The sequence below is a fragment of the Arctopsyche grandis genome, chromosome 3 (genome assembly GCF_051622035.1).
Source record: "Arctopsyche grandis isolate Sample6627 chromosome 3, ASM5162203v2, whole genome shotgun sequence".
Taxonomy (NCBI): Eukaryota; Metazoa; Arthropoda; class Insecta; order Trichoptera; family Hydropsychidae; genus Arctopsyche; species Arctopsyche grandis.
The window spans coordinates 19,362,924-19,377,209 of NC_135357.1; the positions used below are offsets into that span (position 1 = coordinate 19,362,924).

General features: G+C 39.1%; 1 protein-coding gene across 3 annotated transcripts in view; it reads right to left on the reverse strand.

Annotated features, from left to right (window-relative positions):
- Nucleotides 1–14,286, reverse strand: part of LOC143909714 (5-hydroxytryptamine receptor 1-like) — a 108,634-nt gene that overhangs the window by 5,469 nt on the left and 88,879 nt on the right. For 2 of the 3 annotated variants that reach the window (XM_077427833.1, XM_077427836.1), the window contains one exon: nt 13,256–13,311. The exons of the other annotated variant lie outside the window; for it this stretch is intronic. The gene's annotated coding sequence lies outside the window, so the exon portion shown is untranslated. The remainder of the gene's footprint in view (nt 1–13,255; nt 13,312–14,286) is intronic. 3 annotated transcript variants of the gene reach the window in all.

Consider the following 14,286-nt stretch of genomic DNA (forward strand, 5'->3'; position numbering starts at 1 on the left):
TATATATATATATATATATATATATATATATATATATATATATATATATATATGTATATATAAATATATATATATATATATATATATATATATATATATATATATATATATATATATATATATATATATATATATATATATCATATATATATATATATATATATAAAGATATATATATATATATATATATATATATATATATATATATATCATATATATATATATATATATATATATATATATATATATATATATATATATATATATATATATATATATATATATATATATATATATATATATATATATATATATAAAGACGGTAATCTGTGTGTGTGTGTCCTAACGCTAGCCGAACATAATGAATGAATCGATAAAAAGCCTAAGCTTTGTATAAATTCTCATTCGGAGTTGAACCGGTGAACCTTCACGCGAACAAAAAGATTCTCTTATATGTACATAGGTTCAAAAACTTAACCGTGAAAACATCGTCAAATATTCAGTTAGTTCTTTTTTTTTAAACATTAAGTTTTTCGTTCTCGCCATATAAAAATATGTAATTATAATAATATTGTTTAGCGAAGTTTTGAACCATTTTCATATTAAACAATTAAATATATATTTTTTTTAATTAAAATTAATTATATTTTTAAGATATGTAACGTGGGGTGAAGTGGGTGGCTTTGACTGAACAGGGAAAGACCAGCAGAGATGGGAGTCTAAAGGAAACGACAGTTCTCAGAGAAAGCTGTGGTCCGACTCGACTTCCGAAGGAAAGGGCGCTTCTTTTATAGCTGAGAAAGTAGCGGTACTTTCTCCCACTCCCCAGCATCCGAGGGCGGGGGTAGTTTCCCCCCCACTCCTTCGGCTGCGGGGGCGTACGTTACACTGCCCTCTCCTTCAGGATCGGTCGTCTCGAGCGATTTATTAATGTACAAAAGCATATACAAACAAATACAAGGAAATACAATAAATAAACAAATACAAGGAAATACAATACGGGGTTTTAATTTTAGATCGGATCCGGTGTTGCGAGGTATCGCGCTAATCTGTTGACGTGCACCACCAGATACCGGGAGTTCCCTGTTTCCCGGCGGATCCGATAGACCACGTCGCTGATCCTCTTAATAATCCGGAACGGACCTTCCCAAGGGGGCTGGAGTTTAAGGGTGCGACCGGGCTTCTTGGCTGGGTTGTGCAACCAAACGCGATCGCCCTCTTCGTATCGTGGTTCCCAGATCCTCCCGTCGTAAGCCGCTTTCATTCTTTTATGCGTCTTCTGGAGGTGTTTCCGAGCGAATTTGTGCGTTTCCGCCATCCCTTCTATGAGATTTTGGACGTATTTGTGGGCTGATTGCTCGGGTATACTGTCCGGGGGTCCGCCGTAAATAAGTTGGGGCGGAAGGCGCATTTCCCTGCCGAACATCATCAGGGCTGGCGACTCTCCTGTCGCGTCGTGTGGGGTTGAGCGGTAAGCCATGAGGAACGGGGACAGCATCGTGTCCCAGTCTCGTTCTGCCTCCTCGTCGTAGTAGGACAGGAATTTCCGGAGGTATCCAAGTAGAGTGCGGTTTAACCTCTCGATCATCCCGTCCGACTGAGGGTGGTAAGGGGTCGTCCGAGTTTTGCAGATGCCCAATTTATCCAGCGTTTCGGCAAAGACTCGGGCTTCAAAATTACGGCCTTGATCGGAGTGCAGTTCTCGAGGTGTGCCCAGTTTGGCGAAGACATGGGTTACTAGGGCTTCCGCTACCGTTTCCGCCTCTTGGTCCGGTAAGGGAATGGCTTCTGGCCACTTTGTGAAGTAATCAGCGGCCACTAGCACGTAACGGTTCCCCCTATTGGTAACCGGTAGTGGTCCCAATATGTCGATCGCCATTCGGTCCATCGGTGCCCCTGACACGTATTGCCGCATGGCCGCCCTGTTCCTCGTATGTGGTCCGTTTTGCGCTGCACACCTGGGGCATTTTTCGCACCATTTTATAACGTTGGGGCGGCATGTTGGCCAGTAGTATCGGCGGCGGACATTCTTTAGCGTTTTATTGACGCCGAAGTGTCCGCCAGTCGGGGAACTGTGCATCTCCCATAGGATTTCATTTGTGTGGCTCTCGGGAATGACCAATTGCAGGATCTGACGCTCGCCGTTTGGGCTTTCCCATCGCCGGAAGAGCTGACCCTGGTCGACAGTTAGTGCGTCCCACTGGGCCCATAGAATCCGAACTTCGGGTTCTTCTGCCGAAACTTCTTCCCACAGTGGTCGTCTCCCGGACTCTTTCCAGGCGATGAAGCGTGAGATTGTGGAGTCGGTGGCCTGGGGACTTTGTGGGTTCCCTAGAGTGACGAGTTTAGCTTCGGGTGCTATTTGCTCACTCTCTATTTTCGCGCATTTCGGGCAGTCTGGGTCACATGGACGTCTAGAGAGGGCGTCGGCGTTGCCGTGTTTCTTCCCTGCTCGATGCTGTACGTCCATGTGGTACTGTCCCAGTCGTTGCAACCAGCGGGCCCATTGACCTTCAGGTTTTCTGAAGCTGCGGAGCCACGTCAGTGCGGCGTGATCGGTTCGGAGTGTGAAGGGGCTTCCGTACAGGTAGTGGTGGAAGTGCTCTACTGCGTCGACGATGGCGAGCAGCTCTTTCCGGGTGACGCAGTAGTTCCGTTCCGGTACCTTCAAGGTGCGACTATAGTACCCGATCACCTTCTCCTCGCCGTCTTGAACTTGGGAGAGCACGGCTCCGATGGCATGTTGACTGGCATCCGCGTCCAGAATATAGATTCCCTCGGGTCGGGGAAATGCCATTGTTTCCGCATTTGTCAGAGCGTTTTTGAGGGCATTGAAGGCATGCTCGCAGTCTTGGTCCCACGTGAAGACTGTTTTCTCCTCCGTGAGACGATGCAGTGGTTTCGCCGTTTGCGCAAACCCTTGCACAAACCTCCGGTAATAGGTGCAGAGGCCTAAGAAGCTGCGGAGTTGTGCCTTCGATTTGGGGGTGGGCCACTCTCTCACGGCTTTTGTCTTCTCTGGATCCGTGCAGACGCCGTGGGAGCTGATTTTATGGCCAAGGAAGCAGACCTCATTCCTAAACAGCTGGCACTTCCGCGTATTTACTTTGAGTCCGACCGCAAGTAGGCGTTTGAGGACCGTCTGGATGTGTTCCAAGTGGGCCTCTGGGGTCGGACTAAATATTATGATGTCGTCGAGGTATACCAAGGTTGATCCGGTCAGGTCGCCGAGAATGTCTTCCATTAGCCGGGAGAATGTGGCAGGCGCGTTGCAGAGGCCGAAAGGCATAACACGGAATTGGAACAGACCAAATTCAGTGGTAAAGGCGGTTTTTGGTCGGTCTTTCTCTTCGACTGGGACTTGCCAAAAACCACTCTGCAGGTCCAACGTCGAGAAGAATTTGGCGCCCGCGAGTCTGTCCAGGACGTCGTCCATTCGTGGCATCGGGAACGAGTCTTTCGTTGTCACGGCGTTTAACCGACGATAGTCAACGCAGAGGCGCAACTCGCCGGTCTTTTTCGTGACCAATACGATGGGGGAGGCCCAGGGACCGGCTGCTGGTTCGATTATTTGTCTTGTCAACAAGTCGTTGATGAGGGACCGTACCTCTGTCTTCTTGTGCAGCGGTATTCTGCGAGGGGCCTGTTTGATGGGGGCGGCGTCGCCGCTATTTATTCGATGGCTCCCTTTATGGACTTGGCTTAAGTCCCGTTCGCTTTGGGCGAAGGCTTGTCGATGCTGGAGGAGGGAGTTGACGATCGTCGACCGTTTTCCAGGTGGTAGGTCGATGATAGCAGCGTCCAGTTGGCGGGGCAGGTCGTCTTGTCGCTTTCCGTTCAGTTCGTGTCTTTTTATTTCCTGACACGAATGGACTGAACTTACTGGTCGATGGGGCGCAATGTCGTTCCGGAAAGTGACCCTTGTCGTGGTTCCTCCCAGTTCGACGATCGTATTGAGGTGGCGCAGGAGATCCATCCCCATGATGACCTCTGAGGAGAAATCAGTGACGGCAAATTTCCATCTCGCTTGTGTGCCTTTAATTGCCAACGTAGTCTCGGCCCATACGTAGATCGCTACGTGTCGACCGTCTGCGACTCGTATTCTTTCCCTTTTGTCGTTCACCCTTTTTCTATGTTCGCGGGGAATTTTGGCGAACAGTTTGCTGGAGATAACGGAGACGCTTGCCCCGGTATCCAACAGTACCCTACATGGTACTCCTCCGATCTCACCTTCGGTGTCTAATACGAAAGGTGAGTCGCCGACGCTCCCTAACACTGGGACGGGCTTTTCTTCATCTTCGATGATCAGTCCTGCCCGTGTGGAACTGACCATTATTCTTTTCCCGACTGGGATCGCACCTCTTCCTCGTCGGAGGCGTTCTCGACTGCCCGTACCTTCGGACAGTTCCGCCCGCGACATTGTGGGCTTCCGCAGTTTCGGCAGTTCCTTTGCCCTTGCCAGGGCGGTCTGTTGCCGTTACGGCCCTCTGCTTGCCAGGGAGGTCTGCTGGCGTTTCGAGCTGCGGTATTGAAGTGAGGCTGGTGGTCTTGGGCTGGTCTGTTGGCCGCCCCCCTCCCTTGACTCCTCAGCCGTTTCGCATCCCTCGCGTGTTTTGCGAGCCGTAACAGCTCCTGCAGTGGGGTCTTCGGATCTGCGGTGAAGACGGCAGCGCGGATATCCTCGTCGTGAAACGACAATATGAGGAGTATCTTGTCTAGGACGTCCAACGGGATAGGCTCTGGAAAGGCCTCCATCCTTTTTCGACGGATGTCCGCGAACCGAGCTTCTATGTAGTCGTTGTTGCGGATCGACGGGGAAATTAGGTCACGGAATGCGTCGTACGGGTGTGGCGAAGATTTGAAACGCTTCACCAGCCTCTCCCTCAGCTCCTCGTACGCTTCGTACGCTTCTTTCGGTACTTCGTCGATGAGGAATATTCTCGCTTGACCTCGTAGAGCGAGAATGAGTGAGTTTGCCGTCGGTTCGCAGCGTAGGGCTCGTGACACGATTTCAAATTCGCTGATGAATCGTTCTACGTCGCCCGTTCCGTCGAAAACAGGAAGCTCGGTCGGTTGCTTGTGGATGGTGCTTCCTAGCATGGGGTCGGTGACAGGTCGTGGAGTAGCGTCGTTTCTGCATACTGATGACGAGAGACTCAGTGTGCTCGCCGGAACCGCTGGGACCCTCGTTGAAGGGCTTGCCGGAATCGCTGGCGTGCGTGTTGTGGTGTCCCTCTCGAGAAGCGCGACGAGTCGCGCCATCTGCTCCTCCAGACGTTCCACACGTGATGGTTCGTCCAACTGGTGAGGAGATGCCTGTCTCCTTTTTGGGGGCATCTTTGCGTGGTGTATTCCTTTTGCGGCTCAGGTCAAACACTTCTGACACCAGTGTAACGTGGGGTGAAGTGGGTGGCTTTGACTGAACAGGGAAAGACCAGCAGAGATGGGAGTCTAAAGGAAACGACAGTTCTCAGAGAAAGCTGTGGTCCGACTCGACTTCCGAAGGAAAGGGCGCTTCTTTTATAGCTGAGAAAGTAGCGGTACTTTCTCCCACTCCCCAGCATCCGAGGGCGGGGGTAGTTTCCCCCCCACTCCTTCGGCTGCGGGGGCGTACGTTACAGATATTTGAAAAATAAAATTAAATCGTTGTCTCGGATCAAACCTGGGCCGCTCGGTTGCTTGACTGGACTTTAAACCAATACACCACGAAAGCTGACAAAGGAGGTGTTCTTAATTTAATGTATATGTAATTTATAATATTCAAGGTTGCGAGGTCAATGACTGGGGGTTTGTTTATACATAATTGTGGGTATTGGGTTTTGTAAGTGGGTATTGGGTTTTGTACATTTTTGCTTACGTCACGCGATGTAAAAGTGTGTACTTTTCATATTATCCGATTCCGATTTGAATTTAAACTTCAGGTTTTATAATTTTATTATTATTTTTTATTGCATAATTTAACTGGCGTAACCGATTCACGATTTCTGTTTCAGTTCCGATTCCGATTAATTATTACTATTCATATTGTAACTTCATTTTAAATTATGTATCAATCTGAAAGCACCCGTTGAAATTTCAACGGGCATAAAACTAGTATAGTATAAGTACGAAATAAAAGGGTCGAGCTGTGAAATTTATTCAAAACGTCTTAATTTCGAAAGAACGTTCTTGAATTGGTGCAGGTGGAAAATTGGATTTGCGTTTCACGCTACGTGAGAAAATTGTGCGTTTAAATCACCGCAGAAAATCTGGGTCATCGGGTTTTTCGAGTCGATTTCCATGGTTGGACGCGATACGTTAATAAATTTAGCTAAGCAATCGTTTCCCAAAAAGCTTTTAGAGAAGCCTGACAATTTTCGTAGTAGCAAAGACAAAATTGACTTGAAATCGGTTACATTAGATTTCTTTATGTAGCGCGGCGTCCATCAAATATTCAAAAGACAGACAACGACTTCTGTTTTGCCGTTGTTACACTCCGTTTTAAAAAGGGCACAAACATGAAAAGAATACACGATTTTCGCCCAGTGTGTGTATTTTCTTTGGTGTAGATAGTTCAAGGACGAGTTTCGCTGCGGCAAAGTAAGATATCGGATAATGTAGACCGAAGTTTTCTTCGACAATGAACGGCAATAAATTTCCTTCAAACTGAATAACTCCGCTCATATATTATACGATGTATATTAATCTTCAATATTTCGATGTATACATCCGACCTTTGCTGACTCAAATACTTTTAATCAACAAAAATATTTTTTCCATATCTTATATATAAATCCGAAACGGCGTCTGTGATTCGTTTCTGATTGTCTGGATTGGTCAAAGACGTTTGTGATTGGTCAGTCATTAAATGATATTATTTTTTTTCGATTCAAAATACTTTTTTCCATTTACCGAGCGAAACCGGGTGGCACCACTAGTTGTATTATACATATCAAAGTATTTATTTTTATCTATTTAAAAAAACTTGGAAGGCAGCATAGACCGAATGGACCAATAGACCGAACTCCGAAATAGTGCTCTTATGTAATTTCGAAAATGTATTCGGAAAATGCTTCACTTCTGTGCACCTAATATATATGTATATATACATAGTATGCATGTACAAAGTTGACCATACACACATATATGTATATCTAGGTGTCACATTGAGGCAATCCCGTAATGAAAAAAAGTAAAAAAAAAACATAAGTGATTTTTTTTAATTCCTGTAAAGATAAAATAAACAATTAAGAGGGCTGTACACCCGAAACCTTAATTTTGTTGCCGTTACTTTCTTCGATATATATATTGAGTGAATGTATATATTGAGTGAATGCGACAATATATATCAATATATATATTGAGTGAATGCGACAGTTGCGCTTCGACCAGATAAAACGTATTTTAAATTGATAAAATCGAGGTTTCGTATTCTTCTATTTTTCCTCCGAAACTGGACCAATTTTTAAAAAAATTTCATCATCGGTATGAGAAAGATATTTTCTGTGCAACTATGCGCGTATTTTTTTTTAAATCGACCGTTAAATAAGCACGCTGGACTCTTTTCGTGGGTGTAAAAAAGAGGCGATTTTATTGATGTTTGGCGGCTCTTAGCTCCTATAAAAAATAACTAATCAAAAAAATAAAACGATAGATGCAACCCAATGGTAGATATCCATCGCATATTAAAAAATAATTTCTCTAGTGCCATAATTGAGGAAGGGAGAAGTCTAATACATTTGTATGGACAAGGCGCTGGTGTCCAGCCCTCTTAAGTATGCATTTTGGAAATTGTTCTTTTTAGAAATTTATTGCACGGGTTGTACTATGAAACTTTATTTTTGAAAGCACATATCCATGACCTTTTCTAAGCTTTGCAATAAATTATGTCCTTATCGATTGTTATTTACGATCATAGCTCGACCTATGTCTATTTTCATCACAAAAATTAAACATAGAAGAGGCTTGTAATGAGGATCTAATCTAGATATACATATGTACATATGTATAATCTAAATTGAAGATTTTATATGACTTGAAGATCATCAAGAAAATCGTTAATAGACAACAGTTATGACATTTTATGTACATCTTTACTAAGTGTATGACATGCGGTTTTTTCGTGTTTGTAGTCGAGGCAAATTTGCAATGTCGTACAGTATTTGCACGTGTGGCACGCCACATGTTAACATAATACCTAAGTGCCCGTGCACTTAGGCGCTTCATGGCAGAAAATGCATTTAATTTTGCATCCGCCCTAATTGAATATGGCACGCCAATTATTATAGGTAAATAGGTGATACGCCATTTATGGCTTTTCAGAAATAGCTATTGAACATTAATTTAAGCAGAAATCGTCACATTATGATATGAACATAAATGCATGTACATACACATGTATATACATATGTACATAAACGAGTTCGATGTATTTGGCTCATTATAATATTTTAATAAAAAGTATTTCATATTACTAATCTTAGCAGAAATATTAAATTTTGATGGCATGCAATAACAAGTTTTTAAATTTCAAATTGTATGTAGAGTGCCCGTATATACATATGATATAATTAATTGAAAATATAATAGTGATTTCATAAAATAAATTTTCTTTTCAAAGTTTGAAATTGAAATTTATATGAACAATAAAATGAATATATTTTAAATGTCATATTTAATTAAAATAATGAATAATTAGTATATAACTATAAACAGTATAATAATAAACAGTAAAAATAATAATAAATATTAATTATTTATTGAAAATCTATATTTCACTAAGTTGAATCGTATCATAATTTTGAGTGAAAGTTAGTCATTGTGTTGAGAGAAAATAATGTTTTTACATCCTTGAAACTTTGACGCTTGAAAAGGCTTTTATTTTTCTCCAGATACTTCAATTCCACCTTGGAAAAACTCTACTTCAGCGTCGGCCAAGTGAAAACGCTTTTCCAACGTATTACACAAACGCCCACGAAGAAAAACCGAGCACCTTTTTTATTCCCCTGTTTTACATAAAAAAGCACCATTTTGTAGTAGATTTTTGTGCGGTGAAATTTAATTATTATTCGTCAAAATTCACTCCAAAAGTTGGGAAATCGGCAATTGATTTCATTATTGAATTATAATGTACATATGTTTAAATTTTTTTCCGATAAATCAAGCAATAAATGCAGTATTTTTTCAGACACATTTCAATGGTCATATTTAAGGTATTGTATAGATAAATATTAAGTTGGTTGTGAAATATATCGTTAGTAAGACCACAAATTTGATGAATTCTAAGCAAACATATGTATGTATGTACCTTTAAATATAATACATACCAATATTTAATGCAAACTTTCCGTATAACTTGGAATTCAAAAATATTTTTTAAATGTTAAAGTAACACAGTTAAAATTATTCACGAAAGCAGATTTAGCGAATCTTGGCAATTTTTAACATCAAAAATGTTATTTCCCGTACAACGGAATTCTAACTAACTTGACGAAAGGGTGAGGGGAAAGAGAGGACGGGATAATCCTGGCACCTTTAAATATTTAGATTGTTTCTAGCACGCCGGGGGCAACAGTTGAGTTTGCACTACTCTAGACTCCGAATATATTACCAGGGGGTGTATTTGCATATCAGGGTGGTATGCCGACACACCTGACCGTTACGTGTTGCTAAAAAGAGAACATCTAAACCAGAGATTCGGATTTTATTGAGGCATTCTTTAGTAGAAACGTGCTCAGCGTACGGTACTCAGGTTGTAATTTGCGATCGATAGCCAACTCGGACAGGCTAGAAAATTATCTCACTCCGTTGGGATAATTTTTATATAAAAACCGATCGATTGAGAGACTTGAATCACTCTGTATTATAATACACATACACTCTAAATGCATATATTAAATTGTGCACTTTTGTTTCTTCCATTAAACCATGTAAAAGCAAAATTATAAATTTATCGTATTTTTAGAAAGCTTATGAGAGAGTAATGAATCTGATTTGAATACTCCCTAAACATATAAGTAGGCTAGTGCTAGCCTGCATAAATACATACAGTTACTGGGTAGTTAAAAAAAAACTGTAGTAAAAAAATAAATGTATTTAATAAAACTGTAGTAATAAAATAATGTACTATAATATAAATAAAATTAAAAAATTAGCCAGCAGTTTGGCTTATTGATAGCGTATATATTTAGCATCACTGAGGTCATAGGTTCGTGTCCTCGCCACTGCTGGTTAGATTTGGGGGTTTTGTGACTCCAAATCGATCGTTTCTCTATCAGAGTTTGCCAATTTTATCTGATCATTGCTGAAACGGTTCCTGAAAATTGGTATTAAAAAATCTAATCCTGTTGTCACAAAAATCTGCCTGTGTATAATTTGTATTAATTATACACAGTAATCTGAAATCCATAGATGTCACTATGATTATTATTTCTGATTAATTGTTATATTCTATATATTCTGATTGTATATGTATGTATTACTGTATTTCTGATTTCTGATTGTTTATGTATTTCATTAACGTACACCCGTCGCATTGGAGCAAATCTGTAATGGCGAGTGTGTATTGATTTGTGACAATAAAATAAAATAAATAAATAAATAAAAGGAATTTAAACAATATTTCAACAACAAATGTACAAATATGTGGGATTTCATGATCAATATTTCAATCAAATAATTTTCTATGATTGGGATTTCAATTAAAATTATGATCCCGGCTTAAACTAATTTAATTAAATATATTACTAAGAGGTTTGGGCCGCATGTGATGATATATGCACGTATGTGATGATTTTTATTATTTTACTTTCCCTTGATACGACGAAAGTTTTCTACTAGGTCCATCGATGTTTTTCGCTCCGGCCTAATGTATCCATTGTATTACATTAATAAGGACATTAAATTACAATAAATTATGACGAGACGATTCTTACAAAAACAATATCCCTCGTATATAATATTTGATACAATTTAATACCAATTATCGACTTGCGAATTACTAGGAAGACAAGGATAACAAGATCGCTTGTTATCCTATAAATCCAATTAACATATAGTGGGATTTCGTTTCACTATAATCCGATTAAAATTGACGAGAGGTAAGCGCCATGGATTACAAATTACTATGTTCCACATAGCGGTCGCAGCCCGGTTGAACATTAATTTTTACCCACTTTACAAATTCGGCTCCCGTAAGAGTATGAATATAAAAGAATGAATATTGACGGGTGAATAATTTCCAAGCGAAGTTTTGTTTCCGAACTGGTAGAAGCAATGGTAATAATTTATGTTTCGACATTCACAGGGCCGGATGAGGCTTATCGCGGGCCCCACAGACAAGCCGTAAATATTACATAATTATAAAGTGAGCTCATCCGCCCGGGCTGTGGCTGAAATCATAAAATTTCTTCTTCGAAAGCCATCCCATCTCATCCCTCTGCACTGCCATCTCCACCCCAGTTTGCAGGATAAAACTTGAGCTCGTGCAGCTCTTCGCCCGAGGATACCTCATTAATACGTAACAAGGATGTGCCTCTGGCATCTCCGTCTAAAATGAAAGCGTACTTCATACATGTACGTAATATATTGACTCTAGTCCCTGCAATCCTTCTAACCAGATTTTAAAACATAATATTTCACTGAAACTGTAATTTTCCGATGATGATAATCACGGTTTTGGATTAGTATAATATTTTCATGAACGTGCGTAATGAATGAAGGCTACGCCACGTGCTGACAACGTTGAAAGTCATTTCGTGAAAGCTTTACGGCTTTACAGCGAGACGCAATTTATTCATTTCGCTGCAACGTTCGAAATCGCGAGCTTTTCGGTCCGGGTTACGATCCGCCATCAAAGTTTTACGATTGCTTCGTATATTCCTTTTTTTCCCACTCGGTTTCTATTTCATTCCTTCGTCGTGCTCGAGGTTGTCATAACGCGACGCAAATTAAATTTTTGCGGTATTATTTCATTTTTAACGACTGCTTTTATAATAGTCGCTTGCTGCAGGTAAAAGCGCTTAGCTAGATTAAGTACTCGATGAGTTAAACGGCGTACTTTGACTTATAAAATATGTAGGTATCTAATTTTTACTTTATCTTTTTTTTTTAAATTTCAAAAGCAACCCAATTAACTTAAGACATGTCATTTTTTTTCTTTTCTTTTAAATATTAGACATATGGCGGAGTTCAGTCTGTATTTTGGGTTGGAGAATTTTCAGATTCTCAAGTCAAGTCAGAGTGACTGACAAGTTGCGTCATTTATGTCACTCACTAGTATTACATATGTTCACTATGCAACAAAAAATGCAATTGTATCGATAAGAATTTCAGTAACCGGTACTAAGTTTCAGTTCGAATGGTATTCAAAAAATCCCAAAAATACACAGTCACACACACACACATACATACATTATTTATAGATCACGAAAACATGATCAGTAATCGATTCCGAGTTCGAATCAGTTAAAATCACAAAGCGGAGCTGATCAATCTTAGCCCACTGAATTCGAATATGATGATTTTTTTGGGTTCGCTGACGTTTATGAAATATGGGCGCCTAAAAAAATTCACAATTTTTACAGAGTTTAGTATTGCTATGCTTAAAGTGAGTATTGGAGTTGATATTCAGTTGGTTTTTTTTAATAATTTTTATTTTTGTTGCTTTAAAATACCCAATTAAATAAATGATTATCTAACAAATTTTTAAAGTCAAAAATATAAATTACTAGTGGTTTTACCTGACTTCGCTCGGAATTTGTTACATAAAAAGCTTAAACACGACAAAAAAATCTAATAGTAAACTTCATTTGTTTTTTTATTAAATTTATTTGAATCGAAAAAAAATATTTTTTCAACGATATCGATATCCTCGTCATTTTTTTTCAATGCTCCCACCCAAACCTTTAAACCTTACATACATACAAAGTCTTTTTAGAAATTATATAGTAGATAATATATTTTTTTATCTGTGTTTTTGCCAACATTTCATTTAGCCACCTTAATAAAGATTGGTTTTCTATCTCAATTATTGTTTGTTCATGTAAAACATTTTTTAAACACTCATAAACGAAAGCGAACTAAAATATATCGATGGGTAAAGCTCAGTAAATATTGATTAGCTCTATAAACATAAAAAAGGGATTTTTTGAGCCATCAAATAAAAAAAATATTAATCCAAAAAGTTATGCTTATGATGATTAGACTGGAAATATGCAATTAGTGCTGAAAAAGTTTATTAAAATTAAAAAAAAATTTATGTATTAAAAATACTCACTTAAAGGTAGAAAATTTTATGTCTACTAAAATCCTTAGTAGTATCTCATGGCCATTCTGCGAATCAAATGAAATATAATTCGTTAATAGTGTTTCTTTATGTATCAATTTTGATAAACTTCAAAGCGGTATATTTCAAAGAGTGTTATAAATTTGACAACCTTTTGTTGTACATTCGATAAAATAAATCGAAATTTTATAACTATTATTATTTTTTATGCGATATCGTTTAAATTACTCTCAATAACAATATCTTGTTAATTGAATTTGCTATAGATGGTTACTCTGAGTAAGACCTTTTTAAAATATAAATACTACGTATAAAATTTGTAAAATAAGATTACATACATTTTATTATATTAGGAGACAGAAATTGTGCAACATTTTACATTGTATGTACATACATATATGCCCTGAAGGACAGATACGTTTTCTTTGTCTATCTTTCACGTGGTTACAAATCCAGGGACTTAAAAGGCTTTAGGAAATTGCATCTATCTCACTTAAATGCATAGCGAGTACTTAAGTATGAAAGTAGAAAGCGTTTTTTCTTCCACTGTAGAATATAAGATTTAATTTAAAACCAAATTTACTATAAAAATATTCATTTAATTTTCATGGGTTTTGTTGATGTCATACATTCTATATCATACCTATGTATCTACCACCGTAGTATTTTATGACCCTGTGCGAATCTGCGACACAAATTTATTCGCGAAACTTTCTGGACGCAGATGTACGCATATAACTCGTACTCGAATATACAATTCAAATTGCCGAGCGTTTCGGCCTAAGACAGGTGCTCGCGCCATTACTAAAGTTGCTTTTAAAATCCCATAGTTCACAGACATTCAGACAAAAGTGCTCACATCTCATTATTTATTAAAGCCAACATACGTTCCATCCATATTTATTTTATATAAACATAATAAACTCATAGTGTAAGAGACTTCTGACACTTTAAATACACTTTGTCTGAGGCGTTACGACTTTCTGTATAATCTATGCACGGAAAAAAAGTAGCTCTCTTCA